Here is a 5,732-nt window from a genome sequence, read left to right on the forward strand (position 1 = left end):
CCGCTGTTCAGGGACAGAACCACACATCACTACCACATCTTCACACAGCATCACTCTCTGTGGCCTGAAACCTGGCACTGAATACTCTGTCACTGTCTGCACTGTGCTGGAAAATGAAAAGCAAAGTAAACTGGTGTAACAACCCTCACAACAAGTAAGTACCCTACTTAAGTATTATTTCTGGTGTGAATGTTTATCAGAATGACTAATGTAAATGAACTAATCCTATGGATGTGTGTCAGCATGGGATATAAAGGTACAAAACTATATGATGGTGAATCCCAGACTCATAATGCAGTGGTGTTGAAATCTATAAAGGTTGTGTAATACCCTGTTAAAACATGTATTGAGAAATATGATTTACGTAATAATGTGGATGTATATTTTGTACACATTATAAACATTTAATCAGATTTGTTTAATTTACATAAACTCTACGTTTTACTACAGCCTTCACTGTTGGGCTAAGTTGGTTAAATTACTATGTATGTTACTTGAAATATGTTGGGACAGTTTCTGTTATGTCAAGGGTGTCTGATCGTTAGGGCCAATCAAGATGGACTATGGGTGGTGTGCAGAGGGTTTCACTGGTTTTTCTGTTGTGCTGAGAAAGAGAAGAAGAAGGGAAGAGGTGTTTTGTGAAGACAAGGTCTGGTCCAATAATGCATTATTTTTGGACTGCGTTTTTTAAACATAGAGATTCATTAGGAAATCCATTTGTCATATCGAGGACTGTGAAGAAAGCAGTGGGAAAGGTGGATTCAATCAAGGTGACTAGAAGTGCCCTTGTTTTGGTTCATGTGTGGATGAAGAAGCGTGCACTGGTTCTGGGACAATTGTCCACATCAGAAGAAATGTGTATTGATCTTCGGAGCAGGGCGCCTGCCAAAGGAGTGTAGCTGGTCTCGTTGGATATAGATGACGAGTACCTTAGTCAGAAAATCACAGGAGTGGACAGTGCATGTCGCCTGATCCGTATGGTAAATGGAAGGAAGGAGACAAGCCTATAGATATTATTGTTGTTTGAAGAGACTACCTGAACATGTGAAGCTTGAATGTGAGGTGTACGGCGAGAGCATTTTGTTTCAAACCATTACAGTGTGGGAAAACGGTCATGTGTCAAATGTTTGCAGATAGGAGAAGTATGGTATTGAAGAATCTGTCAATGGAAAAGTTTAAACTGTGGTGGGGATCATACTCCGGGCTTCCTTGAGTGACCTGTTCGGGTGAAGGAGGTTGAGGTGTCAAAGATCGATGTGGAGAGTGCCAGATTGTGCTGTGGAGGCGGTGAAGAAAATCAAAGGGGCAAGAGGCAACCATGTTGCAATAAGCCGATGGATGCAGTGCAACCAGTTCGTGTTTTAAGAGCGAAGTTATCTGGATACACTCATTGTGAAGAAAGTGAATTTTGTGGCATTTGTAGCCACAGTGATTGATTGTACAGCACAAGTGTCTAAGAAGTCCAAGAAGCTGGACATCATTATATCTGCAGCCAATAAGTTTTTGGGGCTCAAAGACTTCAGGGCAGAAGCACTGCAAGGACTGTTGCCGATAGGAAATGTCCCGCCTTCACAGGAGTCTTTTGAGTAGGGTGACCAGACGTCCCCGTTTTCCGGGAAATGTTCCCCGTTTTTAACAGTGCATTAAAAACAGACTGCAAAGTGAAATAATATTTCACGTGGCAAGAAAGACCGGGCAGCAGAGCCTACCGGTTGACGTCTCAATCGCGTTGTGCTTGTTTTGTCCAGCAGAGGGGGCTGCTCGCTATAGCAGCTTCATTCACCTCTTCTTCTTCTTCTACTAACTACTTGCTCGCGCTAGTTTTAGAGAAAACTTTTGTGGAAAACTCGGCCAGAAGTTAGCAAGTGTCAAGTGAATCCACAACATCACCACAAACGTCTTTTCAAGCCAGGTAAGTTACAATCGTTTGAGATACTAGCTAGTGATGTTATAATGATATATAATAGATAGATGATCTGATCTATAAGGTTTTAAATAGGTTATGCTAGCTAAATTAGCAATGTGACTAAATTAATCTAGCAGGTTGGCTTGCTAACGTTACTGTCATGGAACGTTAGCTAGGTTTAAAAACGTTCACATGTAAACATGCAGTGGACGGCTATTTTGAAAATATGATTATATTAAATGAATGCACAATTAATTATGAATATTTATTTGTAGATGACAATTTTAATGGTTTGGCATTATAATAAGTAGTGTGAAAAATATATTTTGAAATTTTCATGGATAACATTAGCATAATGTTTTCTGTTAGAGAGTGGAGAGAAGGAGAGGAGGAAGACTGGATAGGAAGAGTGAAGAGAGAGGAGGAAAGGTAAAGATATGATTACAGAGCCTGCCAATTTATTTTCCAAACAATGTTTTTGAGATAAAATACAAAAATGAGGCAAGCAATGGGAATCAGTTAACCAAATATTTTATCTAATAGTGTTACTATTTATTATTAAAGATTGGAGAGGAAGGAAAAATGAAGGGAGTAAAAAAGAGTGAAGCGAGGAGAGTGTAGAAGAGTGAGGTGGAAAGGAGAAGAGAAGGAAAGGAAGAAAAAGAAGGAGACGAGTGAAGAAAAGAGGAGGAGAAAGATTGGAGCAGAAGAAAAAGTTAAGAGAGTAAGAAGAGCAGACAGAGGAGGTACAATGGCTCTTTCCAAGAAGTGGAAATGCCATTTTAATGACATGAGAGAATTTCCATTTATACGCTCAGGTCAAGACGATAGAATGGTTCGCTGCACCCTTTGTATTTCCTCTTTTTCAATTGGCAGCGGGGGAAGAACGACAGTGTGAAGAAGTCAAGAACGACAGTGGTACGAACGACAGTCAAGAACGACAAGTCAACGACAGTCAAAAGAACGACAGTCAACAGACGAAAAAGCATAAAGCCTCTCTGATTGCCTGTGTTGAATGCCCTCTGTCACCACAATCTTCAAGAAGGTAGTGCCTTCCCAAGAAGAATATGATTTAGCTGTGCAGCAGGGTGTCTTTGCATACCACACTATGCGACACAATCATAGTTACAGATCTATGGACTGCACAGCACAACTGACACGGGAGCTTTATGAGCCAAAGTTTACATGTGCTAGGACAAAATGTGACACTATAGTTTGTAACATGTTAGCACCATGGGCAACCACAGGACCTAGACCAAGTTGAATTTGTGTCCCTGGCCATTGATGTGTCCAATCATGGACATGTAAAGCTGCTGCCAATAGTAGTCAGATATTGTAAGATATATGATGGCAGCACATCTGTGAGGATGCATTGTTTGATGAGGTTACTGGCCTGCAAGAGTTCCTAAAGGAGGGAATCTTTTGAAGAATGGAAAACATCTGAGACACCGCTTAGTCAGAGATGGAGCACGGTGGTTACCCACTTCAAAAGGGATGACATCCCACACACTAACCTGGCTAGATTAGCATCTGTTGTCATGTGCTTACCGGAAGTAATGCACCAGTCGAGAGAGTGTTCTCCCAAATGAATGATTTTTGGACAGGAGCAAGAAATATGTTCATGTTCCTACCATCAAGCCATGCTTATTGTGAAGACAAACTTCAACCTCCCCTGCCAGGAGTTCATGGAGAAGCTGGCCAAAGACAGAGCAATCCTGAAGAAGATCATTATAATTACAGATTAGGTTGGTATGAGTATATATGTAGTTACTAATCACATCATCGTCTTATTTCTTTATTATGTTAAGTAAGTTTTTCACAATATACTATTGCCTGTTTTTTCAATTTTGCTCATGTTCTCTTTATGCTCTTATTCACCAGGACCACTGAATGGTTGTTCAGATCGGACAGTTCTGTCTTGTCTGTAGTGTTTCTGTAATATAGTTGTTTTCCCTATCACAGTGTGCCTGTTAGACTAATACATGAAACTGGAATGTCCCCCTTTTTTATTTCATAGATAATAACATTTGATATTTAATGATATATTGACCGCAAAATGGAAATGTCCCCGATTTTCATTTCAGAAATCTGGTCACCTTACTTTTGAGCCTGTGTAGGAACATGATAAGAATTTTGTTTTCACAGAAAAGCAGGTTGATTTGTTTAGTTAATTATTATTTATTTATATTTTTTGATAGTTTGCATGATATTCGATTTATTTTTACCCACATGATTTCCTTTTTTGGGGATTGTTGTTCACCCGCACAGTAGGTGGCAGAATGGACATATCAAATTGTTGCAAACGCCATTATACCATAGAAGAAGAAGATGCTGCTCATGTGAAGCGGGAAGACGTTTTTGTGTACTTAGTTTTTTCCTCGAATTGCGTTTAACTGAACTCTACTTTCCTCACCTTAACAAAATAAGATTTATAGTTTAATATTTTAGCGAGAGAGTCATCTCAATTCGCTTGCTGCTTGGCTGGATTAACAAAGGTTCCAGACGCTTCGGCAGCTAGCTTGGGTTTGTCGGATCGGGAGCTGGAGAGGACGGTTTGGTCTGAGGGAATTTGAGGGCTTCGTTGAATTGGATTATAAATAGGTAACAGCCTTGGAACTGTTGGTTTCAACGGGTTTCTGCGAAACCATGAGTAACTGTGGGGTTAGCCTAGTGTTTTTTTGAGCTCCWACGGCGCCAACTAACATTTTCAGTTTAGCACCRAGGTTTAGGTTTAGTCRTGTTTTAAAATTGTATGGTGTCATGTGTATTGCAGATTGAATGGAAGTGTATCATTCATTATTTTCTATATAACCATTCTATCTGTAGGTAAGAACCCTGGTCTCTGGTTTTTCCCTAGCAAGTCATGCCAGGTTTATTATATACTAAGCGTCCGTTTCACCATACTTACTGGATTGATTTATCTGAGCCTGTGGTGAGAGGGTTACAGTTGTTTATAATACAGTGTCTGAATTCAGGCTTTCTTCCCTTCCTGTGAGTCATTATYTCAAGGAGTTGATCTGCCTCTGATTGCTTTAACTTCATCAGTAGTACAGTGTAAAACACTATTTATTGTGGAGKGGATTTAGAATTACAACATTCTTTTCATTTATATTAATTAATGAATATAACAAACTTAATTTTTGTTACAACAGAAGCTGTTTTGTAATGAATGTGACTTCTGTTTTTAGTTTATTTCTTCCCACATCAAAAGGATTGTCCTACTTTGACTACTATTCCTCCTGTGATATATTTCTGGAGTTAAACTGAAGCTGCACTAACAATAATGTATTTTCCCTTAGTACCTCCTGCTCCAGACCAGCTGACTGTTGATTCAGTGGAATCCACATCAGCTGCTGTTAGCTGGAACCAGCCACCAGGATTGAACCAAACCCAACATCATTACCAGATCTCCTACCAGTGGCCAGGGACAGAACCACACATCACTACCACATCTTCACCCAGCATCACTCTCTCTGACCTGCAATGTAGTACTCAGTACTCCGTCACTGTCTGCACTGTGCTGGAAAATGGAAAGCAAAGTCAACTGGTGTCAACAACCCTCACCACAAGTAAGTACCCTGCTTTAATCATTTTAATAAAAAGAAAATATACTTATGTAATTTAACTAATCATAATGGATGTATCAGCATGGGATGTTATGGTACAGTATCTTCAATGATGAGAAATATATGATGGTTAATTCCACAGATCTCATCATGCAGTTTGGTGCTGAAATCATTAAACGTTTTTCATAATATTTGAATTACTGCTTGCTTCCAATTCCTGTGAGTCATTATGTCAAGGAGTTGATCTGCCTCTGCTTGTT

The 5,732-nt window shown here is 39.6% G+C and overlaps 1 long non-coding RNA gene across 2 annotated transcripts in view; it reads left to right on the forward strand.

Annotated features, from left to right (window-relative positions):
- Window positions 1-1,383: 1,383 nt before the first annotated feature.
- LOC139026156 (uncharacterized) overlaps window positions 1,384-5,732 on the forward strand; it is a 7,609-nt gene continuing 3,260 nt past the window's right edge. The window contains exons 1-2 of one of the 2 annotated variants that reach the window (XR_011477870.1): window positions 1,384-1,912; window positions 5,206-5,475. This is a non-coding gene — a long non-coding RNA (uncharacterized lncRNA). Of the gene's footprint in view, window positions 1,913-4,181; window positions 4,508-5,205; window positions 5,476-5,732 lie in introns of those variants that run through there. The other variant, XR_011477869.1, reaches the window with a different exon arrangement.

Source organism: Salvelinus sp. IW2-2015, unplaced genomic scaffold (genome assembly GCF_002910315.2).
Source record: "Salvelinus sp. IW2-2015 unplaced genomic scaffold, ASM291031v2 Un_scaffold4026, whole genome shotgun sequence".
Lineage (NCBI taxonomy): Eukaryota > Metazoa > Chordata > Actinopteri > Salmoniformes > Salmonidae > Salvelinus > Salvelinus sp. IW2-2015.